The sequence below is a fragment of the Narcine bancroftii genome, chromosome 11 (genome assembly GCF_036971445.1).
Source record: "Narcine bancroftii isolate sNarBan1 chromosome 11, sNarBan1.hap1, whole genome shotgun sequence".
Lineage (NCBI taxonomy): Eukaryota > Metazoa > Chordata > Chondrichthyes > Torpediniformes > Narcinidae > Narcine > Narcine bancroftii.
In genome coordinates, this window is record NC_091479.1 from 52,863,972 (window position 1) to 52,891,620 (window position 27,649).

General features: G+C 42.9%; 1 protein-coding gene across 1 annotated transcript in view; it reads right to left on the reverse strand.

Moving 5' to 3' along the window:
• Positions 1–26,121, reverse strand: part of LOC138745209 (uncharacterized) — a 60,506-nt gene extending 34,385 nt beyond the window's left edge. The window contains exon 1 of the mRNA XM_069902272.1: positions 26,083–26,121. The gene's annotated coding sequence lies outside the window, so the exon portion shown is untranslated. The remainder of the gene's footprint in view (positions 1–26,082) is intronic.
• Between the last annotated feature and the right edge of the window lie 1,528 nt (positions 26,122–27,649).

Here is a 27,649-nt window from a genome sequence, read left to right on the forward strand (position 1 = left end):
GTATGTAATGTCGCGCCTGGATAAGGCACCAGCCACAGCATTCACCATTCCTCAGATGTGCTGTGTGTCCGATGAAAATTGTAGGATGAAGTCCAAGTGCCAAATCTCTCTGGGCAAGTAGAGATGTGTGCTTGTACTTACAGTATGCATAAGAGGCTGGTGGTCTGTATAAATGGTCAAAGGATGACCTTCCAATAAAGAGCTGAAATATTGAATTGGAAATTGGGATTCTAGAGAGAATTACAAAGAAATTTATTTCAAAATTGTATCTACTATTTCAAGAGGAATCTCCAAACCCAGACTTGAATAAATCAAAAGAAAGATGGGAATTGGATTTGGGAACTGAAATTGACCCTTTTTGCTGGTCTGACATTTGTTGGGACAGTAATTAATGTTTTCGATAGATTAGTTAATTACAAATTTATTCATCAATTATATTTAATGCTACATCAATTAATTTATTCCAATTTTTTCAAATTTATGTTTCAGATGTGGCACAGAAATTGGTACGTTTATACATTCTCTGTGGTCATGTCTGAAGGTGACATCATTTTGGAAAGATGTCGGCAAGTTTTTGGAACAAATTATAAAACTCTTTTCCATTAACACCTGAGCTTTTACTTTTGGGAAATGTATATGATTTGGAAGACTAATTCAAGATCTCAAAAAACAATTAATTATTTTTATAAGTTGCATTGGCAGTGACCAGGAGATGTATAGCAATTCCATGGAAATCTGAATCCCATCTTAAAATTGATTGTGGGGAAATGCAAAATTGTATTCTCTTAGCAAAGGTGACTTATAATATTAGAAGTGGATATGATACATACTTCAAAATACAGAATCCATATTTAGATATTATGGGTTTGGATATTTGATGTTTTCACTTCTCCACCCCACCACTTTACTTTAATCTTAATGGTTGAACCTTATCATGTTGGTTTAAATCTAATATTTTATTAATATCTTGCCTTTCCTTTTGGGAGGGAATAGTTAATACAGTAGCTTTGCACCTGGATCTGTATTTTTTTATTTTTTTCTCTTCTCACTTTTGTGTACAGTACAATCATTTATTTTTTATTCTATTTTGATCAATGTATCATTTGGATACAATTCTGTTATTATATTGAACTGTATACAAAACTATAAATTTAAAAAAAACCTGAAATGTTTCACTGCGAGATAGATAGCTAAGAGTTCTTGCCCAAATGTACAGTACTTTGCCTGAGCCAGTGACCGCTTGGGTGAAACAAAACACCAGAGGTTCTAATTGCCCACAGACTCGTTGTTCGAACACTACTCCCACAGCACTGACAGATACATCTGTGGTAAGAGAGCAAGGCCTTGGGCATTTGATGTACAAGCTTAGAAGTGTTCACATCATGGAAAGTATAAACAGCATCGTCTCCCAAAGTTAATGTCTTTTTGAAGCAGACATCAGATCCTTTGAGTCGTTCAGCAAGAGGTAATAGAGATGCTGCAGCATTCACCAGGGAACAGCAATAAAAATTCATTGTACCTAAAAACCATCAAAACTGGCCAAACATAAAGTGGGGGGGGGGGTTTGAAAATTCTCAAATTCTACACACTTTCCATTCATCAGTCAAAATACCATGTTTCATAACTCTAGGTCCCAACAATACAAGATCAGAAGCACCAGAAACACTTTTCTGGGATTGATCACGATGCCACATTCCTCAAGCCTTGGAAACAATGAGATAAGAGGAGCTCTTGTGCTCCTCTTCATCCACACTTACAACCAGAATCTCCTCGATCAACACAAGCACCAAAAAAAACCCAAGGCCAGTGAGTTCATGGTCCATGAACCACTGGAACGTCTGAGCTGCATTCCATAGACCGAATGGTATTCTCAGAAACTCAAACATGCCGAATGGGAGCATCACTGCTGTCTTCGTGACATCCGAAGACTCAAATGGAATCCAATAGTAAGGACGTACTAGATCTATTTTAGCAAATGCATATTTGCCGTGGAGGTTTGCTGAGAAGTCTTATAAACTTGGAATATTGTATCAGTCAGGCACAGTGGAATTGTTCAGGGGACGATCATCTCTGCAAGGCCGCCAATCCCTAGTTTTTATCAGAACCATATGCAACCGTGAAGCACAGCAGCTGTCAGATCTGTGGACTACGCCCAACTCTTGCCAATCCAAGCTTGCGATTTTGATAATCCGGGGGTATTACAAGCCTGCGTCTCATAGACCCTGCCTTTATATGGTGGCTTATTGCATGTCTGCACACCATTATAATGGGGTCACAAGGTGAGGGAAACACTTGAGCAAGGTTTGGAAAGGGCAGGAGCCAGGTTGAAGGCTTGTCAGGCAGCAGATGGCATTGGAAGGACAACAAATGCAGCTCACTTGCATTCAAGAGCTGCAGTCCACATAACAGCATTTTTCTCAAATACATCACTGAAAAATGTGACAAGAAATCTACTCCCAAATTGGAATTTGCCACATTTACAACAGAAAACCCACCCAAAATGATGTGAAGCTGAAATAAAATGCGAGTGACCTCTGGCCATGTTTGAATAAGAGAATCATTTCTAGCTGAAAGAACACATGACATATTAGAAAATCTACGTTCCTCAGGGGTTGGAGGGACCGGCACTGCTCCAAAGTGACAGATAGTTTTGGAGTTTTACATAGAGAAGACAAACTAATAACCTACTCTAACAACTGCCTAGAATTTTACCTTCATTTTTCTCAGTTAGCTCAAATAATCTCTCTCAAATGAGAACAAGATCCCAAGACAAAGGAACAGAACCAGGCCACAAGGCCCATCGAGTCTGTTCCGTTAACTGACACGAAACTACTTTACACTCCTTCCAATTTCCGGACTTTTCCCATATCACTTCATGCCCTAACTAACGAGATACTTGTCTATTTCTTGTTTAAATACTCCCAGCGATCTGGCTTCCACTACTGTATGCGGCAGCGGTTCAACAGATCCCCGACCCTCTGGAGAAAGAAGTTCTTCCTAATCTCTGTTTTATATGTATAACCTCTAATTTTCTTCTCCTCGATTCACACACCAAGGGAACCACCTTTCCCGCATCCACCCTATCTAAACCTTTCAATATACAAAATGCCTCCATGAGATTTCTTCTTTAATTTCCTGTACTCCAATGAATACAACCCAAGAGCTGTCAAACACTCCTTGTACGTTATCCTTTCCATTTTGGGAATCATCCTAGTCATTCTCCTCTGCACTCTCTCCAACAACATCACATCCTTTCTCAGATAGGGGGCCAAAAACTGTACACAGTACTCGAAATGAGGTCTCACCAGTGCCCCATACAGCCTCATCAACACCTCTTTACTCTTGTACACCATTCCTCTTGAAATGAATGCCAACATAGCATTCACTTTCTTCATGACCAATTTCACCTGGTCATTAACTTTTAGGTTTCCTTGCACAAGGACACCCAGTTCCCTTTGCACATCCAAGGTCTGAGTTTTCATCCCATCCAAATAGTATGCTTCCTGTTTATTTCCACTGCCAAAATGTACAACTGTATATTTCTCGGTGTTAAATCTCATCTGCCATCATTTTGCCCAGTTTCCTAATCTGTCTGTATCCTTCTGCAACTTTACGGTTTCTACACTTCCTACTCTGTCCCCTATCTTCGTGAGCTCCGCAAATTTGGCTACAAAACCATTTAAACCACAATCCAAATCATTAATTCCTTTTTCCTTGGAATATATCTATCCTGCATTCCTTTTATTACGGCCACATGTCATTCTAGAATCGATCATTACTGAACCTGAACATGTTTATTGTGATGAACATCTTTTAATAAATGTTCTGGGTTTAATTTTTTAAATCATGTTGTGGTTCCTCTTCATCACCTCTTTGGAAGCTGAATTCACAAAATTTTCCAAATATTTTTTCAGCAATAATTCTGTGGTACAGAGGATTACTCATCTTTCCTAGAGGTTAAAAGTTGCATTTTGATTTTGTTGTCTCAACTGAACATTGTACAAGGTGAAGGCTGATTAAAATGGATTCATTAATGATGGCCTTCAAACTTTGCATTATTGCTGTGGCTACACAGCTTGAATGATAAACTGCTGTTCTACAGGGAATTAACTCATGGAAATGTTCTAAATACATTCATTGGAGATAAACCTCTGTGAAAAGTTTACTGCCCATCGGCAACAATCCTTGAAAAGAGATGAATCATCACCCAACAGAGCAGCCCAGGAATTGGCCATTTGGTGAACAATGTCTGTGGTGACCATGATGCTCATTTAAATTAATCCCATCTGTCAGCACATGGTCCATGCACATCACCCATTCCCTCTTGTTCATGTGCCCAACCAAATGCCTCTAAAATCGAGGTGATTTCACCACTATCCTGGTAACGTGGGCCAGACCCCCACCTCACTGTGCGAAACCCTGTCTCACTTCTCTCCTTTTTCCCTCTCATGTTCAATATGGGCATCATAGTTTTTTTACATCTCCGACGGGGGTGGGGGTAGAAGAAATCTACTCTCTCCATGATTACAATAATTGAATAAATTCCAACCTGGTCATCTCTCAGCCTCCAATGCTCCAGAGAAAACTATCCAAATTTGTCCAACCTCTCCTCAGACCCAATGCTCTTCACCAAGCAAGCCCCTGATGAACTCCTTTTGTCATGCAGCAACTAGATTTGCAGAAAATACTCATAATGTGGCCTAATCACATTTAAACTTCATGCCCTGCTCAATGAAGAATACTTTCTTTAACACCCTACACTTATGTTGCCTCTTTCAAAGAGCTTGCGCTTGCACCCCAAGATCCCTCATTGCAACACTACTACAACTCTTCTCAAAGTGCAAGACACTTGTCTCAATTAAACTCCATCTGCCATTTCTCTGCCCACATTTATTAGTCATCTGGTTTGGAAGGGAGAATACGAGTGCGACTGGGTGAATCAGCAGGAGAGAGAGTGAAACCTGTGGAGGGGGGAGGTCGTGGGCAGGTTACATGATTTTGGAAAATTCCATATGCATACTATCGATTCACAAATGCAATAAGACATGGTTCCTCTGGATTTGACCTCACCCTGACAATGGAGGAGGCAGAAGACAAAGGTCAGTGTGGGAATGGAATGGAACTTAAAATGGCTTGTGACCATGACCCAAGATGGCCATTGTGATCAAAGTGGAGGCGCTCAGCCAATCTGTCATTTACTCTGCATTGGGTTTCCTGCCACAGAGGGCACAGACATGGTTGGAGGAGGTGTTTGTGAAACTTTACCCTGCATGAGAATCCCTGGATGGTGGTGACTGATGCAGATTGCAGGAGAAAATGCCCGAGGACAGGGAGGAATTAGGAGTCTGTAATTAGTTGAAAGATCCTACTGCAAGATTCATCACCAATGTGTAGGAAAGCAGCTTCAGTCTATTCTCCCTCTCAGAAAGATTTAGTTAATAAACAAAACAATCTTTCAGCACAGCCAGGGGAAAAAGGGCTCTTAATTTAGTCTTACAATCCACAGACTTTGAAATTACCCACCGTAAATGACTCAAGATTCAATTTGAGATTCACTTCTGGTGGAAGTATAAGAGCCGCTGTCTTGCTTAATCAGATTAGCCTTATTCTGAGTTTCCATTTTGACTTTCACACCATCAAATGCAAGCCTCAGTTTTTGTTCCCCAACTATTTTCTATCCTTACCCACTTTTCAACCACACCTACCTGAAATTGGAACAAACAACAACTAATATTTCCATGTATAAATCATATACAAAATAATTTACCCACATTTTCACATCACTGTAGCCACTGAGGGATAACTTCTGCCCATCAGGAAACTGCACCAGCCACTACAGGGTGCTATTTACCTTGGTGTTACTGACTCTTTTCCAGTGTTACTTTCAGACATCATGACATATTCAACATGCACAATATTTATTTTCTTACTGACCAGAACTAGAAAGCATTGTGTAAAAATGTGAAAAGCTCAAGTCAAACAGGAGATACAAACTTTTGACTGCAATGTTGCTGTGCAAATTTGCTACATTATTGAAGTCTCACAGAGCTTACAATAGATATTCAAAGTCAAGCAATAACAGAATATTACAGCACGGTACAAGCCCTTTGGCCCATGATGTTGCATTGATCTTGATATTTCTAACAAAAAAATAATACCCTGTAGCAGCTACTGCGGAAGATGCTACTAAATAAAGGCAAACATATACAAAGGTTGTCAACTCAAGAGTGGTTTATTGCAGACATACACGGACCTTTTATTCCCTGCCTGTCAATGAGAACATTAGTGAACACCTTCCGGTCCACAGGACCTGCAGGTTAAAGGTACAAGCCATTAGTGCCCCGTGCCTTTAGACAGGGGCTTCATCTGATCCACTCACTGTACTTTGGTGCCCAGCACTGTTAGCCCGCGACGTCTCAGGTAAGTGTGTGAACTGATGGTGGCGGTGTGTCTGCTACAACCCTGTTTTTCTTTCACCCATGTATGCCTGTCTTAGAGTCTCTTAAATGCATGATATTGTAATGGATATATATATTTGGAGAATTTGGTAATATTTTGGATTTTGGTAAGATTTAGAGTAGGTTACATACATACACACACATACATCTTAAAACATCTTATTTGAAAGATTGAATAAATATTGAAGATCACTGGAGAATGTTATGGACATTCAAATGTAGGTGTTAATCGAACTGATTTCATAAAATTAATGACCATTGTTTGGAAATGGAGCTAGGATATCTACAAGTACTTTTTTGCAGGGTGCTTAGAGGAAAGTCACACCTGGGTTTTGTTTATCTAACAACAGCTTGAGCAGAAGAAAGAACTCCTGTTGTTTGGAATATGAGGAATGGAACTCTGTAGTAGCTTGCAGAAAGAAGTTACCACCTGGAAGATCCTGACGGGGCAATTTTCATCAGCCAGATATTGAGGTGACTAATGAAGGTACCTTAGTTGTGGAAATCCTGGAACAACAAATCACTCTCTGCAAACACTACAAGAACCTTCCTGAACGGAAAACATTTACCTTTTGAACACCAAAACCTGGTGAAATTTAGAAATGTTCAATTCTGTGCACAGCAGAAGAATTGCCTGCATCCAGAGAACTTGGAAGAAGGAGAAGTGAGATTGAACTGTGAACCAAATAACTTTTCTTAAATTTAAACACATTACAAACATGTGTGCTTAGAATTTGAAGGGGGCTCATTTGGGTTAGTTAAGTATAGAGTTAAGTTAAAGTTTCATTCTATTTTCATGTTTAAATTTGATTAAAAATAACTTCTGTTTTAAAAATGACTTGACTTGGTGAATGTCTATTGCTGCTGGGTTTTGGGATCCGATGGGCTCTTAACAATATTTACTTGGATAATGACATTGGGCCTGTTCAAAGTAGGAAATGGCTTCTACCAGCAGGAGTTTCTATTAGACAAAAAATATTGATCGGTGTCTGGCCACATACGTTTCCTAAAAATTAATACCCTCTCCCTCCCTAAACCACATTCAGCCCCATGACATCTTTCTACGTTGCATTACTGGGACCACCAAGGACCTGACCCATTTCCCATCTCTCCTTGCAATGCCAATATGGCAGCTGCCATTAAGAACTGACAAATCACATTTTAATTCAGCAAGCAAGATGAAAATCATCCTTAAAAAGAAGGGTGAACAAACCTTCCTAATCTTGTCACATCATTTCTATTTCAATTCCCATGGGGCATGAGCAAAAAATGTCCCATCTATTGGCTCACCAAATTATGAGTAAAATCATGATCCCTGTTCATGAAAACCCATAACCTTCAATGTTACACAGATAATCTAAGGAGAATTCTGTAATAAAGTTGAATGAAACATTAAAAGAATTTCCCCCTTATAAACACTGAGATTGTAGTGCGCCAAGAGACCGGGTGAGCAAAAAGAGGTCAAATCGTTGCAACACTCGGATAGTCCAAGATGGCACGGACTCCCATTAGCTGCTGAGAAAGAGCCCGCTCCTAGCACCATGTATGGGCTGAGGAGCCCTACACTTCCACGTAGCGGCATCCAACTGGAGAGTGATGCCACGATGCAATGACGTAAAGCTGGAAGTCGGGGGATACGTCACCAGAAGTGGGCGGGCCAGCGAGCACACGTGGGGAATTTAAAACAGTAAAGCCAGTCTTTGTTTTACACTCACCTTGGGTGTCTCTTTATTTGGTAGTGCTGCCACAGTGGATGCTGCAAGGTGATAACTTCTTACTTGCTGCAACCAAACAGGTCTGCAAGATACACCAACCTAAATAGAAAACATGACCAGAAATCCCAGAGATCATAAATTCAAAAGGATTGGTGAAATCTTTACTCTGTATTGTTAACACCAAAGTCCCTATATTTTCAAGGCATTCGGACAAGTAACTGAGAAACATTACATTTTAAACTCATGGTACGTCAGGATCAGAAGGATTGGAGCATAATTGTTCAAGTGACTAAACTTTAAAAAAAAACATCTAACTTTATGAAGAATGTGATACTACAACAGGAAAAACTGATAGAATTAGACTCATTCTATGAGCATTGGGAAGCAAAGAAAAATGGATTGGTTTTCCATCCCTTCCTAAGCGACCCAATGACCCCGACAGGTCCTCCCCGACTTGCGACCGTAATGAAACCCGAAAGCTCCCACAATGGACGCAAGTCGGAGTTTTCCCGCGTAGGAGGAGCCCTGAAGTCTTCGAGCCTATTTTAAAAATCAAATGATTTGACAAACGAGAACAAAGACACAGGACACGTAAAACCCAACAAGTGCGGATTGACTTTGTGATTCAGTTTCTCAGGGTCCATCGGCTGGGGGGCAGCCATCTTAATTTCTGTGCGCATGCGCGATTTGTCAGTTGGCGCTTCCGCAAAGGCTTTGCTGAGTGGCCCTCAGTCGGCACGTGCGTATCAGCCGCACATGCGCGCACCCAACGCCAAGTCACAAATCTACCGCGCATGCGCCAACCAGACTTCGAAAATTTCTTCTTGCCCCTCTCACGCCCCTTCCCGCTGCCAGTTACCCCACGGCCTCCGGCCTCGCCCTGTCCGCGCCATCAGGCTTCCCACCGACCCCTCAGCTCCACCCAAACACCCCGCCGGTACCGGCCGCTCCCGGGTTGGGCCCGGCGGGCTGCGGATCGCCCATTTTCCCTGGACCGCGCGGCTGAGGAATGTCCCGGCGCCGACGCCAACTTTTTCCCATTCGCGCCCGCGGCCACGCGACGGACCCCGAGCAGACGACGTCGCCCCCAACGTCCCGCCTCCTCACAGCAGGAGCCAATCAGCCCGCGAACCCGCCCATCAATCCAACCCTACTCCAGCGTCTCATCCAATAGTGGCTTCACCGAATCAACACTGAGCTCGCGCAACTGAAGGAACCAATCAGCGAGCGACCGAACACACAGGCGCACCCAATCAGCATTGCAAGACAGAAAGCAGGGAGTCGAAGGAGCAGGAGACCCTTCTGCCATTCCATTTCATACTACCCCAACAACTCAATCAAATCCTTGGGAAACACAGGATCACTTTGTCCTGGCTCCAGGATTCCTCTGATCTTAAGAAATACATTGTATGCCAATTGCAAGGGAGATTATTTATTCTCAATCTTTCCTTCATATTTATTACCACTTCCAATTTAATGTCTGCTACTTTTTTCAAAGTATCTACATCTAAGTTCAATGCATATGATCCCTCTACGAATGTGTAGGACAATAAACTCATCACAAGTCCATGGATCACCATTTCAAATGAACCTTCAACAGGGTAGAGAATTCCAAGGATATTACATTTTCATTGAAGACATTTCTTAAAGTTCAAGCAGCAGATCAGTTATTGGGAAATTGTGACAGTTGATGTTCAACTTCTTTGCATTATCCTCTCTCGATCCATGCTGCTGTGTCCTCTCATAATATTGTACGGTCATCTCCATTTTTTCTAATGACCAAGAGATCCATGTTCAAACTTTCCTCCTATCACCCGCTAAAAACACGCCAGAAACAAGTCTGACAATCTTTGTGCACTTCTCACGCTTCAGATAAGGAAACTGTACACATGACTCCCAATGTAAGATGAGCAAGACCATTCGATGTGAAATTGTGAGACTGGTAGAAAACAAAGCACCAATATCAGGAGACAAGGACAGTGCAGAGACACCCAGCTCCTGGAGACAGGGAGCAGCACAGAGATCCCCCAGTTCCGGAAGACTGGCTGAGTTGTACACAAGTCTGGAAGTGGCTGGGCCCGGAAGTATACAATGTTATGTTCCAGGGTAAACTGGAACAAAAGCGAGGCAATGCACTTTGGTAAATCAATCCGCTGTCCTCTTCACAGTCTGATCTGACTACCTGAAGGTGTCAGGGAACTGGCTTGGAGGGGCTGAGGCATGCTACAAGGATTGGTCAGAGCCAATTGTAAATGTCCACCAGAAATTGTGTCTGTGGAAATGACACTCCCTCTCAGTAATGGGGAAGAACAAGGTCATCAGGTGCAAGGTGCTCTCGGTACTGTTGCATGAGATGCAGGTGTGGCCCATCCCACACACCTCTGCCCTAGCAGTTATCAGAGAAGTTTCCCTCTTCATGAGGGGGTCCAAAATGAATGGAATGGGATGGAGGTCCATGTACGTTGCCAGACTATGGTGTTATGAGCCCAAAGGACCCCAAAACCCAGCAGCAATAGACGTTCACCAGGACAAGTAGTTATATAAAGATACGTTGTTTTTAATTAAACATGAAAACAGAATCAAACTTTAACTTATCTCTATTAACTTAACTAACCTTAATCCCCTTCTAAGTCTAAGCGCACGTGTATGATGTATTTGTAAATTTAAGAAAAGTTATTTGGTTCACAGTTGTATCTCACTTCTCATTCTTCCAAGTTCACTGGTTGTAGGCAATTCTGATACTGTGCACAGAATTGAACATGTATAAAGTTCACGAGGCTTTGCCATTCAGGAAAGTTCCGTTGGTTTTTCAGAGAGAGAGATTTGTTGTTCCAAAATTTCCACAACTGAGCTACCACGATTAGTCACCTCAATGTTTCGCTGATAAAACTTGGCCCATCAGGGCTCTCCAGATGATAACCTCTTCCTGGAATGTTCCTTACAGTTCCACTTATTCCGAGAGAAAGTTCTTGGACTACTGGGACATTTTTGGGGAAGCTGGGACCTATACCATAATGATGGGTGACATCTTAATCCCAGAGGGACCAGTCTCCTGGTGGGGGCATTTGCTAGGGCTGTCAGGAGGGGTTTAAACTAGTATGGTTGGGGACAGGGTTTCAGGTTAGCCAGGACAGTAAGGTGAGGGTTAGTAGAATAAGGAAAGAGACAAGTTTAAATAATTTGAGGGAGGAAAAGCAGGAAGTAGTAAACAGATGTTGCAGTGAAAATTGTGAGAATGCTAGAGAGGAGGATGTGCAGAAGGTAGGATGTAGGAGATCCCTGAGTTGTATTTATTTTAACGCGAGGAGCGTAGCAAGGAAGCTGGATGAGCTAAAGGTGTGGATTGACATGTGGCATTATGATGTTGTGGCCATTAGCGAGACATGGTTGGAAGAAGGTTGTGACTGGCATTTGAATGTTCCAGGATTTCGCTGCTTTAGATGTGACAGAGTTGGTGGTTCAAGAGGGGGAGGTGTGGAGGGTATTACAGCAGTGCTAAAGCAAGATAGACTGGAGGGTTCGTCAAGAGAGGCAGTGTGGGTAGAGCTGAAAAATAAGAATGGTGAGGTTACTATTATGGGGTATATTATAGGTCTCCAAATGGGGAAAAGGAACTAGGAAAGCAAATGTGCAAGGAAATAGGTGATATATGCAGGTGAAATAGGGTGGTGTTGGTTGGGGATTTCAATTTTCTAAACATCGATTGGGAAATGCAATCAGTAAAAGGGCAGGATGGCTTAGTATTTATGCATTGTATTCAGGATTGCTTTTTGCAGCAATATGTTGAGACGCCAACTGGAATGGGAGCAGTGTTTGATCTGTTGTTTGGGAATGCAATGGGGCAGCTGATGGAGGTGAGCGTTAGGGAGAACTTCGGATCCAGTGATCATTTTGACATACTCTTAAGAACTTGAAGAGGGAAATTAGAAAGGTAAAAAGAAGGGATGAGGTGTCCATAGCTAATAAGGCGAAGGTGAATCCTCAGGGTTTTTTCAGATATGTGAACAGTAAAAGGAGGGTTCAACATAGAATAGGTCGACTGGATGATGGGACCAGTGAACTATGTCAGGAACCGTATGAGATGGAGAAATATTGAACAATTTTTTCTCGTCTGTATTCATGAGGGAAAGGGTCAAAGGGCTATACAAGATGAGAGGCAAAGGGCTTAGTTATGGAAAGGATAGGAATTAGTAAAGCGAGAGGTTTGGAGCTTCTAGGGTCAATTAAAGTGGATGTCTCCTGGTCCTGATGAGATTTTTCCCAGGACTATAAGGGAGGTCAGGGAACAAATAGCGGGGACACTGACAGCGATTTTTCAAAGATCACTGGAGGAGGGTGTGGTGCCGTGGGATTGGAGGGTTGCAAATGTTGTTCTGTTGTTCAAAAAAGGCAGTAGGTGTAGGCCAAGTAATTATCGGCCAGTAAGTTTGACTTCCGAGTGGGGAAGATTATGGATGGTATACTTCAAGATAGTATGTTCAAATATCTGGATAGGCAGGGATTGATCGGGGGAACCCAGCATGGGTTTGTGAAGGGAAAGTCATGTTTGACGAATCTTGTTGAGTTTTTTTGAAGAGGTGACAAGAAAAGTGGATGAAGGTAGGGCGGCTGAAGATATCTATTTGAATTTTAGTAAGGCGTTTGATAAGGTTCTGCATGTAAGGTTATTTAGGAAGGTTCAGTCATTAGGGATTAATAGATAGTGAGATGGGTTCAGAGGTGGCTGGGAGATAGACAGCAGAGAGTCATGGTGGACAACTGTATGTCATGTTGGAAGCCTGTGACAAGTGGAGTGCCTCAGGGATTGATGCTGGGTCCTTAATATTAATGATTTAGAGGAGGGTGTGGTGAACTGGGCAAACAAATATGCAGACGATACGAAAATAGGGGGAGTGGTGGATAGTGAGGTATATTTTTTTAGATGACAGGATTTGGTTTGTTTGGAAAAGATGGCAGAAGGAATTTAATGTTGACAAGTGTGAGGTGCTGCATTCCGGAGAAAAATAATATAAATAGAACATATGCAGTTAAGGGGAGGGGGTCGAGGAATGAAGAGGAACAGAGGGATCTTGGAGTTATGGTACAGAGTTCACTGAAGGTGGATTCCCAGGTACTTAATAAAGCATATGGCATGCTGGCCTTCATAAATCATAGCATAGACTAGAGTGCAGCTGTTTAAGGCATTGGTGAGGCCAGGTTTGAAGAATTGCGTTCAGTTCTGTTCTCCAAATTTTAGGAAGGATATAGATAAGGTGGAGAAGGTGCAGAGAAGATTTACAAGAATATTGCCTGGCTTACAGCATCTGGATTACAGGGAGAGATTAAGGAGACTGGGAGTTTATTCATTGGGAATAAAATTATGAAAGGAATAGATAGACAAGACATAGACAGACACTTTCCCGTGAGGGAATGGAAGGTTGGAACAAGAGGCCATGAGTTAATGGTAAGGAGGCAAAACTTCTGGAGAAATTTTAGAGGATGCTTCTTCACTCAGAGAGTGGAGGCAGAATGGAATGATCTTCCAAATGAGATAGTTGCGGCAGGGTCCCTTCTGTCATTTAAGAGAAGGTTGGATGTGTACATGGAGGTGAGGGGGGTTAGAGGGATATTGGCGGAGATCAGGAGGATTGAGCTAGTGGAGGATGTCATGGCCTGTTTCCGCTCTGTAAATGGTTAAATGGTTACATAGTGACACAGTTTTTCATTTCAGTGTCCCATCTCTCGTTACAAAACTCTCTGATACCCTCGTTCGTGCTGCACATTTCTTCACTGCTGCTATGGCTGGACTCAGAAAGTTTGCTTGATATTTATCCAACTTCAGTTTTGTATCTGCTTCATATATATAACCAAGCACAAATATTCTCACATCCTTTTGTATTTTTATCTTCATAATTTGTCCTAATAATAAACTGAAATTCTTCCACTTTTACACAGGTCCAAACCGAATGGAAAAAAAAGTCCCGATCACCTGATTACATTGAAAACATTTCTCAGAAATATTGGAGATAAGTCCATTTAATTTATATAGAGTATAGCAGAATTTATGTGGAGAATTGTATTTTATATCTGGCATTAATCATATTTGTAACACTCTTGACACAATCCTGACCCTATTTCTTCTTGAATTTGTATATTTCAATCTTCACACCACTCTGAACAGCTTCTTTCTGAAATCGTCACATCCAAGTCCGACTCCCATCTTTCTCCTGACCTCTGCTATCCTGGTTTTGGATTTTCTCTCTGGAGAGCATCGTACATTTCATTGATAAATTTGGGTGTATTTCCCATCCAACTCTTTGTTCCATTTCACTAATGTTAGGTGGAATCAGTGTTGGTCCCTATCTTTCTCTTAAGAATGATCTAAGCGGGAGAAAACAGAAGGTCCCACTGGCCTCTCCATATTTGTGTTTAATTGTTTGAAGAATTTCTTCCATGTAGCATCTTCAAAATATCTTATACTCTGTCATAACATAAATTTAATATTCTATTGCCTCTGTTCATAGGCAATAATACATTTTGACATACTTTGCTTTCCCTCCTCCATTGTTGTCAGATTCGTGTGGGTCCCACAGATTGGTGGAAATTACATGAACCTACACATTCAAAATTCAGGATCAAAGTTATACTATGAGTCCCCACCCTTTGACCGGTATGGACATGGCTCTTGCTGCCTTACCTCGCGACTCACCCCAACCCAGTGTGGAAGATGCTACTTACTAGCCATGAGGAGTCGAAAGAGGCAGAACAAAGGGGAACATGGTACTTTATAGTTCTGGGGGCAGTGCTGGGAGGGCCAATCTCTTGGGGCAGGCTGGGCCCTGTTGACTGCTGTGGCCAATGCTGAAAGCCAAGTGCAGGGGCTCAGCAGGGGTCAGTCGAGGTGATTCACCTGAGCCAATTGTGTGAAGGTCAGGGCTGAGTCTGGCCGGGCTGCCTGGACTGCAGCTCCTGGGGATTTAGGTGGGCCAATTGGGTGAAGGTCAGGGCTGAGTCTGGGCGGACTGCCTGGACTGCAGCTGCTGGGGATTTAGGTGGGCCAATCGCAAGGGTCACCATGATGACTTGGAGTGAGTCTTTGACCTTGATTGGCAGGTAGTGTGTCCACCGAACAGGATCGCAGCAGCGCCACCAGGTGGTGGACACTGCCTCTCCATGATAATCCACCCCTTTAGAAGACACACTGATTGCCAATAAAGTGCAACAGGTAATAAGAAGGTCTAACGGGGCAATGAAAATGTGAATATAAATTGACGATCACGTCATGGAATAACTATACCAATGATAACAAAAATAAGTGCAATCCCCCAGTGAATGATAGTCACCCAAATGCCTCTCGTGGAGCCAAATGGCCCCCAGGGTCCCCATGAGGTGGTGATGCTGGTGGATCTGGTCCCTGGATTTTTGAATTTTGGCCACCGAGTCCCGAATGTGGTCAGTCAGGTGGGTGATGTTAGAGGATTCCTTGGGAATGTAGGTGCAGCCCTCCTGGCCAATGACAGCACAGCCGCCAGCAGGTAGTCCAGGGACATCTGATTTGGCATTGCCACTATACGTCTCTCCTTCAGCTCCACAACTGTTCATGTCAGAGTGTCCTTTGTTTGGTGCAGTGACACTGCTGACTCGTTGGCCAACATCTCCAGGAGAGTGGTCACCTGGGTCACTTCGTTGGAGAGACATGTGAAACTGTTCACTGTTCAGGAAAAGGCGACATAGAGTTGTGAACTCAGCCAGCGCCATCATGGGCATTAGTCCCCTGTCCATTGAGGACATCTACAAGAGGCGGTGTCTCAAGAAACCAGACTCTACCCTCAAGGACCCCCACCCCAGCCTGTGACATCTTCTCAATGCTACCATTGGGATGGAGGTACAGAAGCCTGATGAACACCCAACAGCACAAGGACAGCTTCTTCTCCTCTGTCCACAAGAGCTTGATAGCTGTTTCATGAACACTGTTCTTGAAGCTTGGGGTGGGGGAGTGTGTGTCATGCAGAAGGTTTGTACACTACGACCATCGGCAACCTTGAGGCATGGCCTTGTGACCCTCGCTCTGCCAATGCTGTCAGGCATGGGGTCGGCCATGGTTGGAGCATGCTGGGAGCAGCACCGTGCATGCTGGGAGCAGTGCCAGGCATTCTAAGGGCAACAAAGTGCCGCTTGTGATGGCTATTTTTGTGAGAACAGCCTTCTACTCAAAACAGCGATGCTGCATGAGGGAGAGCTGACTGTTGAAGAGGTTTGTCAGTTGTCACCTCAGTGGTTGACATATTCAAAGTGTTTTATTCTGTGTAACAAGGCAATAAACTGATAACATCTACGAAGAAAGTGACAGTATTGCGAGCCTATATCATTTCAAAGCCTCTGGTTCCTGCTGGCTGCCTTGCCGACTCCTGATACACATTTTTACAGGATGCAACTTCATCCACTTCTGAGTGGTTCCATCAATTCCCGATCCCTCGAGGTTGCCCTTGCAGGTTGATAGGGTCGTTCAGGCTTATGGTATTCTGGCCTTCATTAGTTGGGGATTGAGCTCAAGAGTTGAGAGGTCACGTTACAGCTCGAGAAAACTCTTGTTAGATCACAATTAGAATATTGTGTTCAGTTCTGGTTTCCTCATTACTGGAAGTTTTGCAGAGGGTAAATGTAAATGTTCCACTATCATCATGTAACACTACATTGAGAATGTAACATACATGAAATTCTTTAACTTTATTCTACGGGAAGGCGGACAGAGTGTCGCCACGTTCTCCAGCACCCCTCAGAAATCTACAGCACCGGGTGTCTCTAGGCGGTCTCCCCTCCAAGTCCTAAGCCTGCTTCACTTCCAAGATCAGGCAATCTCAGGAAGATTCAGACTATTACGGTGCAGAGAAGATTTATGAGGAGGTTGCCTGAACTGAAAAATGAGGCAAGCTTAACAGAGCTAGGGCTTTTCTCTTTGGAGTGAAGAAGGATAAGTGGTGACAATAGAGGTCTACAAGATTATGAGGGCATTGGTAGGGTAGATTTTCCTGGGGTGAGAGGAGCAAATACCAGAAGACAGAGAGATGTTAATGAGACTATCTCAGAAATGATGTAATGTTGTTGGAGAGGGTGCAAAGATTGTCTAAGATTATTCCTGGAATGCAGGGGGTGGCGTATGGGGAACATTTGGTGCCTGATGGGTTGTATTCGTTGGAGTGTAAGAGAATATCATAGAGATATTTTGAATGTTGAAAGATTTTGACAGAGTGAATGCGGATTAGATATTTCCCTTGATAGGTGAATCGAGGACAAGGGTCATAATCTTAAAATTAGAAATTATTCAATCAGAGAGGAGGAAGAACTTCTTTAGTCAGAGGGTCGCGGATCTGTGGAACCCATAGCCGCACAAGGCAGTGGAGGTCAGATCACGAGGAGAATTTAAATAGGAAATGGATAAGTATCTCATTAGTAAGGGTATCAAGAGACCTGGGGAAAAGGCTGGAAATTGGAACAAGGTTCAGCTGAGTGTAGAGTCATGGAACAGACTCGATGGGCCTAGTGACCTGCTTCTGTCCCTTTACCTTGTTATCAGATTTCCGAATGTTCAACGAACCATAGACACGATCTCATATTCTCTTCTTTTGAAAATGTAATTTATAGCAATATTTCCACCTGTGATACTGCTGCGGAACAATACATTCCGTGAAATGTTCATGACAATAAATTCAGATCCTGATTCTGCATTTTTCCAAAACAAAGTCTAATTAATAGAGTAGAGATACATGCTCCGTTTGTGTCTCCTGACCTATTGTTAATGTGAGGGGTGGTGGGGTGAAATCAGTCACTTTGGACTAATTTAGGAAGATTTATTTTCGAGATTTGCAGTATATAGATGATTACTAAGTGATAAGTGATGAAGCTACTCCTGTCGGGGAAGAGATACAGAAGGATTTCAGCCAGATCCCACCGGCTGAGGAGCTGCTTCTTCCCATAGGCAGTGAGAAGAGCTGCTGAACAACGGATTAATTGCTGAAACAACTTCCCATGATTCGATGATTTGTGAAGAATATTTATTTTTAATAAATGTATTTCAGACATGCATTGAAGTGTAACGGGTTTATATAGAGTGTAGAAAAAGAGACGTCTCACAGAATTGTTTTCCAGCATTTTGCTATGTAGGTTCTGTGTCGATGTGTCGTTGTTCTGTATGTGTCTTGTGTCTGATGTGTGTTTGCATGTTTTTGCATCAAGAACCAGAGGACACTGTTTCATCAGGTTCTACTTATGAAATCGGATGAGATATTAACTAATTTTTTTCGCTGAGTGTCGTGAATTCATATTGAAAGGCAGTGGATATCCTTTTCTGAGGATATTTCACCTGGTCACCTCATTCTAGGAATGAGGTGGAAGCTATGGAGAGGGTGCAGAGGAGATTCACCAGGATGTGGCCTGATTTGGAAAATAAGTCTTATAAGGCAAGGTGAGCAGAGGTAGGGCTTTTCTATGGACACCAAAGAAGGATGAGAGGTGACTTAATAGAGATCCATGAGACGATGAGAGGCACAGATAGGGTGGACAGCCAGCACATTTATCCTGGGGTGAGAATACCAGAGGACTTCTAAATAAGGTGAGAGGAGGAAAGATTTGGCATAGAAAGATGAGCGGAGACTTAATAGCAGACTACAAGATTATGAGAGGCAGCACCTGTTTCCAAAGGCAGGAATAGCAAGGACCAGAGGACATGTGTACAAAGTGAAGGGGAGGAAGTTTATGGGAGACATCAGGGGTAGGTTATTTTTACACAGAGAGTTGCGGGTGCCTGGAATGCTTTGCCAGGGATAATGGTGGAGGGTCAAACATTAGGGGCATTAGACAGGCACAGGGATGGAAGAAAAATAGAGGGTTATTGGATAGGGAGAGTTTAGGTTTTTTTAAAAACAAGAATATATGGGTCGGCACGACATTCAGGGCACCCTGTGTTGAACAAGTAGTTTGTAAATGCAGCCGTTTACCTCAATGTTCATGGTGGACTTTGCTTATTGGTGTATGCTACTCTGACCTAGAATGATGGATGCCAGTGTAAGTTTGTTGTCTGTCTCAGTTGCTATTCTATGTGTGTGTCTGCAACTTCCAAAATGTCTATCCCTTGCATGGGGTCCCTTTCTCCCAGAAGAGGGGGTCAGGAAGCTCCAGTGTGATTTGGATAAATTGAGGGACTGGGCAGATACATGGTAAATGCACTACAATGTGGATAAATGTGAGGTTATCCACTTTGGTAATACAAACCGGAGGGCAGATTACTATTTGAATGGCAATAGTTTAAGAGCTGGGGAAGTGCAGAGAGACCTAGGGGTACTTGTACACCAGTCTGTGAAGGCCAGCATGCAGGTACAGCAGGCGGTTAAAAAGGCAAATGGTATGTTGGCCTTCATATCAAGAGGGTTTGAGTATAGGAACAAGGATACCTTACTGCAGCTGTACAGGGCCTTGCTGAGACCACACCTGGAGTACTGTGTGCAGTTTTGGTCACTTTATCTAAGGAAGGATGTTCTTACAATGGAGGGAGTGCAGAGGCGATTCACCAGGCTGATACCTGGAATGGCAGGAATGACTTATGAGGAAAGATTGCGCAAATTGGGATTGTACTCGCTGGAGTTGAGAAGATTGAGAGGGGATCTCATAGAGACATATAAAATTCTGGCAGGACTGGACAGAATGGATGCAGATGGGATGTTTCCAATGTTGGGAAAATCCCAAACCCGGGGCCATGGTTTGAGGATAATAGGCAAACCATTTAGGACCGAGATGAGGAGGAATTTCTTTACCCAGAGGGTGGTGAATCTGTGGAATTCATGGCCACAGAGGGCAGTAGAGGCAGGTTCATTAAATATATTTAAGAGGGAATTAGATATATTTCTTCAGTATAAGGATATTAAAGGTTACGGAGAGAAGGCGGGGACGGGGTACTGAACTTTAAGATCAGCCATGATCTCGTTGAATGGTGGAGCAGGCTCGAAGGGTCGAATGACCTACTCCTGCTCCTATCTTCTATGTTTCTATGTCCCAAAGTGGTGTTGCCTGAACTCCCCATGTGTCTGCTGCCCTGTCAGTGGAATAAGCTTCTGCATTCAGTTGGGCCATGTTAGTGTCTTGGCAAGATTGACCATGTCCTGCAGGACATTCACCAAAAGCCTTTGTCTGATACTATCAGACTTGAGGCCGGCCACACAGGCGTCGCTGATCAGTTCTCCTGGTAGACAGCTGCCAGAACATCGGTGAGCCACAAGCTCACCTTTGCTTCCACAAGGCTCAAATGTATTCATCAACAGACTCATCAGGTGAATGACGGTGGCTGCCCAGAAGGATCTGGTGTTGATTACATTCTTTGAGGCTAAGGACTGCATTTTCAGGAGCGCCATAGCAGCTGAGTAAATCTCAGTCTCTCATCATCTGGAAGATGCGGTGGCCGACCTGTGCAAACAGCAGGTCTCTCCTATTGACATTTTTCCAAACGTCGTGTCACCTCAGAAAGGTGTTCAGGCAGCCACTGACCAAATTTTATGGAGGCCTCTGGATAATTGAGGTCAGTGTCCAGCTTCTCTGTTCGAATAGCCTTGTCCAGGGCATGCAGACAGAGTGATTAAATTGTAGCACTATCAATTAGACATGACAAACCGAAGTCAAGATTAATAGGCTTTAATCACTATAAAATTACAGGCATATCTTGCATGCTGTTGGCCCGATTCGAAGTACTGAGGGAGTAGATTGGGTGATACTGTCTTTATTAGGAATCCTGAAGGGGGAAGAGTTACAATATCAGGGGTGGGCCAACCAGTACAATGAATGTAATGCAGTGGTCCACCACAGTTTTGTTGGTATCTGTGTTGTGTCCAGTTCTGTGTCTGCGTGTTTTGCACTGAGATCCAGACTACACTATTTTGTTGGGTTGCACTTGTACAATCAGATGACAGTAAACTTGATTTGACCTCACCTGCAGCTATGAAGGAGGCCTGTTCATCATGGGGACACGGAGCTTTCTTCAATGACAATCCTGTTCTTCTCATCCAACTCTGCATAGATGTTCAGTCTGTCTAGAAGGGAGGCATCATTATTTGTAACTTGCAAGGTTGACTTGTGGCCTGTTATTGTCTTGATCCCTTGCCACATCTTGTGTCTGTGGACGTCAGCAGGTAAGTGCATCATTTTCAGTAAAGGAATGGGAGTGAGATGGGTAGAAGTTGGGGAATATCCTTGATAGGGTTAGACCAAAAGATTTAATGCATGCAGTCGCCAGCTTCTGGAGTTCTGTTTTGATATTCAGACAGATATTGTGACCCTTTAGTCTGTGAAGTTCCTGCTGCATTTCAGTCAATAGAAATCATTTCTAGACTGGACTGGGGCTGTGTCATCAGAGAGGCAGCGTCGACGGGAACTGATCGCCCTGGAATGACAGAGGCTGAGGGGTGACATAAGCGAGAAAAGAGAAAAGACATGTGCCAAGCATAGAGAAATGTAATGTATTAATATGAACGTTACAGTGTGGTGTCTCACGAACCACTCGATTACTCCAATCACACCAAATTAACCTGCCAACGTAGTATGTTTCGGAGGGTGGGAGGAAACCGGAGCACTCAGCAAAAAGCCACACAGGTCATGGGGGGAAAGTACAAACCCTTCATACCCCAACATGGGGACACAACACAAACTCTGCCCATGAACCTCTTCACTCTGTCCTTTCATTTACACTTGTGTCTGCTCTCACTCAATCCCCCTGCTCATTAAACAGTTCTCCTGCCCCATTTCAGATTCAAGATTCCTTTGTTGTAATATGGCACGAGATTTGCTTTAATCTGTCCTAAGTCACAGAGCAGCAGCAATCATCAAGGATCCACACTACCCAGCACACGCTCTGTTCTCGCTGCTACCATCAGGAAAGAGGTATTGGTGTCACAAGCCCTGCACCACCAGGTTCAGGGACAGCTGCTCCCCCTCCACCATCAGACTCCTCAATGACAAACTCAATCAGGGATTCATTTAAGAATTCTCAATTGTGCACTTTATTGAGTTTTTATTTTATTCACTCTGTATTGCAGTTTGTTTACATTTATTTGCTTACAGTTAGAAACATAGAACACTGCAGCACAGAAAACAGGCTGTTCAGCCCTTCTAGTCTGTTCCAAAATATTATTCTGCTAGTCCCATTGACCTGCACCCAGTCCATAACCCTCCAGACCTCTCCCATCTGTGAATCTATTCAATTTATTCAAGAGTGAGCAGGCATTCACCATATCAGTTGGCAGTTTGTTCCACACTCCCACCACTTTCTGAGTTCCCCTTAATGTTCCCCAAATCCTTTCTCCTTTCACCCTAAAGCCATGTTCTCTCCTAATCTGTGGAAAGAGCCGACTCTCATTTACTGTCTATTCCCCAGAATTTTGTAAACCTCGATCAAATCTCTCCTCATTCTTTGACGCTCCAAGGAATAAGGTCCTAACCTGTTTAATCTTTCCCTGTAACTCAACTCCTGAAGAACTGGCAGCGTCCTAGTAAATCTTTTCTGCCCTCTTTCAATCTTACTGATATCCTTCCTGTAGTTAAATGACCCTGAACTGCACACAATACTCCAAATTTGGCCTCACCAACATCTTATACAACTTCATCATAACTTCCCAACTCCTCTATCAATACTTTGATTTATGAAGGCCAAGATGCCAATCCTTTAGTTCTTTACATGAGAACATTGAGTCCAGTTGTGTTTGCATGACCAATAAGTGGTAATTCTGCCTGACCCACAACAAAAATGATCTGAGGGTTGTATGTGATGTCATGTATGTACTCGGACAATAATTCTGAAATCTGGATGTTCCTGAGACTGGGGGCTTTGAATTAAAGGAGAGGTTGGATAGACTGGGACTGTTCTACTTCGAGTGTAGGAGGCTGAGGGGGACCTCAGAGATCTTGAAATCTTAAAGTAATTTACCTTTTTCCCCAACATGTAAAATCAGAGGACATTGTTTAAATTGAGAGGGGAAAGATTTGAAAAGGACCTGAGGGGCATCATATTCACCCAGAGGGCGGAGGGGCGAGTGGAATGAGCTGCCAGAGGAAGTGGTAAAGCCGGGGACTATTGTAACGTTTTAAGAACATTTACTCAGGTACAGATTCCGAGGGATATGGACCAAATGCAGGTGAATGGGACCAGTTGAAGAGGACAACTTGGGTATCAGGGTCGAGATGGTCTGAAGGGTTAGTCTCTATTGATTACAACTCTACGAGTCTCTGATATCAGTGACTGCACAATCTCTTCCATAGAAAGCTCCAGCAGAAGAACAGGCCTTTCGGCCCTTTTAGTCTGTGCTGACCTATTATTTTATCCAGTTCCACTGACCTGCACATGGAACAGAGCCCTCTCATCCCGATACCTGTCCAAAGTTTTATTAACTTTCAAAATCAAGCCGGCATTCAACACATCAGCTGGCAGCTGGTTCCACTCTCCCACCACTCTCTGTGTGAAGACGTTCCCCCCAAATGTCCCTTTCAACATTTCACCTTTCATACTTGACCCATTCCCTCTGGTTCTTGTCTCACCTTAACTCAGTGGATAAAAAGCCTGCTTGCATTTGTTCCATCTACATCGCTCAGAATTCTGTGTTCATGTAAGCAGAGTGGTGCAGTGGAAGTGTGCTGGGCCCACATCCCAGAGGGGGATGGATCTAGATATTCTTTGGGTGTCATGGTTGGCTTGGCTGTTATCACAACTCTTTTCAGCGCCAGCGATTGGGCCCAGGGTTCAAATCACATGCTGTCTGCAAGGAGTTTATACTGTGACAGTTTATGCTATATTTTATATTGGTTAGAGATATGTTTTAAATGGAGATAAATTGTGGCATGTTTTTTAGTGTAGGTCAAATACAAACACTTTAAAACTGATCTCATTTAAAATTCCAGAGCTCTGCTCAAGGCAGACAGTCCAGGCTCTGGGTGCCTTTGCAAAAACTTTGAAGAATGGCTATAAGGATTTCACAAATAGGTGTTAATTCGACCTGCTGTGGAGTGATGGATTATTGTTTTGGAAAGCAGCAGATGGACAAACTCAGAGGATTAGCTCCGGTGCCGCAGTTTGAGTGCAGTTGGCTGTTCCCAGAGGGTCATGTGGTTTTCTCTGTGTGTGTGTGTGTGTGTGTGTGTGTGTGTGTGTGTGTGCGCGAGAGAGAGAGAGAGAGAGAGAGAGAGAGAGAGAGAGAGAGAGAGAGAGAGAGAGAGAGAGAGAAAGAGAGACAGAGTTGAGTTCTCCAGTTCTGCAGCAGCTGGGACTGGAACAGGACATGGTGGCAGCTTGTGGAAAACCCCATTTAGAAGATAGGTTGGGAGACCTGACTTCAGCCTGGTCAAAGCCCTTGTGGTCCACACGAGAGGAGATGTCTGGCTGGATAATGCTTCACTTCAAATAAGAGAAACACAAAAGGAACAGTGTGGTGACCTGTGTGATGATATGCTGCAGTACATCACTCAGCAACTCGGTGGCCTAGACAAGGCACCCGGCCTAATGACATCCGACCACCAGGTTGACCCAGAGGGCCCATGGTATAAAGCTGAGGTCCTGACCGTGCTCTCTCTCTCTCTCTCTCTCTCTCTCTCTCTCTCTCTCTCTCTCTCTCTCTCTCTCTCGCTCTTTCTCTTTCTCTTCTCTCTCATCAAGTTCTCAGTGGGTGATGTACAGTAAACTTTGGCAGATACTGCGACACCAGGTTCACAGTGGGGAGAAGTTTTAATGGTGATATACAGAAGACTGAGACAAATATTGTGACACCAGGTTAACAGGGGGAGAAGGTTTAACAATTATGTATGTGAGACTGAGACAGATACTAAGATTATGGCTTCACAACAGTGAGAGGTTTTAACAGTAATGTACGATAAACTATGATAGATACTGTGACACCAAGTTCACAATGAGAAGAATGTTACACAGTGATGTACGGTAGATTAAGGCAGATAGTGTGACACCGATTTCAGAGTATGGAGAAGGTATAACAGTGATGTACAATAAACTGCGGCAGATACCGGGTTCACAGTGGGGAGAAGGTTAACGGTGATGGATGGTAGATTGAGATAGATACTGTGGCACCGGGTTCACAATGGAAATAAGGATTAAAGGTGATGTAAAATAAACTGTGGCAGATAAAGTGACAACATGTTCACAGTGAGGAGATGTTTAATGGTGATATATAGATGATTGAGGCAGATACTGTGACACCGTGTTCACAGTGGGGATAAGGTTTATCAGTAATGTACAATAAACTGTGGAAGATACTGTGACACCAGGTTCACAGTGGGGATAAGGTTAACGATGAAGTACGGTAGACTGAGACAGATTCTGTGACACTGGGTGCACAGCACTGAGAAGGTTTATCAGTAATGTATGATAAACTGTGTCACATATTGTGACACCAGGGTCACAGTGGCGAGACTATTTAACGGTGATGTATGGAAGACTGAGGCGGATACTGTGACACTGGATTCACAATGGGGAGGAAGTTTATCAGTGGTGTATGCTAAACTGTGGCAGATACTGTTACACCAGGTTCACAGTGGGGGAGAAAGTTTAGCATTGATGTACTATAGACTGAGGCAGAAACTATGAGACAGGATTCACATTTTATGAGAAGGTTTAACAATGATGTACGATTAACTGTGTCAGATACTTTGACATCAGGTTCATTTTGGGGAGAAGGTTTAATGGTGATGTATGGTAGAGGGAGGCAGATACTGTGACACCAGGCTCATTGTATTGTTCATTTATCTTAATTACTACATCTAATTTATATGCTCCATTTTTTTGTGGTAACTTCCAAACATTCCATAAACTTCAATTCTAATCAGAATTTGTTCATTTAAAAGCCCAAATTGTTTAATCTCTTAAGTACACAGCACAAAATTAAATTCTTTACCTGGGTTTGGTTCAACGGCACTTCAGTCTGCCTCATTATTTTTTCAGCCCCCTCATTTTGTGCTTTCTGCTTTGCCCAGCTGTTTTGCCAAATGGATATCCAACTCTGTCTTCTCAGCTTGACCCAACGTCTCCTCTGTAAACTTAAACAAACCAAGGAGACATAAGTTAAAATTTTCACATTGGCATTTTCAAACACAAAAATGACGCTGTGACTTGCAGTTTCATATCATAATCCCACTTGCTAAACTTGCAAGCAACTGCAACACATCCGACAGCTGGAAAATTGCAAGCGAACTGTTTGGTTAAAGCAAAGATTCCACCCAGGCACCCCATTAAAGTTCACAACAGATAGCAACCTGAAAGTTAAATACAAAGATCTGTATCAGGAAGATTAATGAACTTTAAAAAATAATAATTTCCACTATTGAAAGAAAACTCCTCTGGGAACACCAGGCTCTTGTTGAACATTTCCTGTTGTATTCCTCAAAATGGTTTGAATCTTAATTTCAAGCAGAGTCATTTGGTGAGATTGTTGGTCCAGAACAAACCCTGCCCACACATTCCCTTAAATACCTGCAAAGTCCTGATTCAGCTCTGCTCCATGCTAAAGCTATCAGAGCTTTTCTGAAGAGATAACAGACTTCAGATGCTGGTACATTGAGTCAAAAAAAACACGAATGCTTCCCTGAACAACACACCTCTCTCTGAAAATCAACAAGAACATTCCTCAACAGTAATTATTTACCTTTCTAGCACCAAACCTGGTGAACTTTATATATGTTCAATTCTGTGCACAGTATAAGAATGACCTGCATCCAGTGAACTTGAAGGAATGAGAAATGAGATTGGACTGTGAACCAAAGAACTTTTCTGAACTTACACACACATTACACACAGGTGCACTTAGAATTAGAAGGGGGGTAAGTTTGGTAAAGTAAGTTAAAATAGTAAAATAGTGATAAGTTAAAGTGTAAATCCGTGTTCATGTTGAAACAAAATCAGCTTTTGTTTAAGTCACCATTTGTCTTGGTGAATATCTATTGCTGCTCTGTTTTGGGATCCTCTGGTCTTGTAACACAGCACCAAGCTTCAGAACAACCCTCATTCTTTAGGTTATGATAATAGTCCATTAATGGGTCCCAGCATCTTTTCAAAATTATTAATTGACTCTTCAATAATTTTTGTAAATATCAACAAGACATAATATCATTTCACTGTTGTATATGTGTCGTTGGAGAATTCCCTTTCCTTTCAATCAGAATTAGAGTTTTGGGTGCTGTATTTGAGAAAATATGTGCTGGTGTTGGAGAAGGTCAGAGATGATTTACTGGAATGTAAGGGTTAGTGTATGAGGAACAATTGTCGACTCTTCAACTGTACTAGTTGGAGTACAGAAGGGTAAGGGGGGCCTCAGAGGCATTTTAAATGCTGGAAGACCTGGACAGAGTACATATGGCAAAGATGTTTCCCATGGTAGGGGATTCTAGGACAGGAGATCATAATTTCAGGATAAAAGGGTGTCAATTTAAAACAAATGTGAAAATGTTGATTTTGTCAGTGGGTCA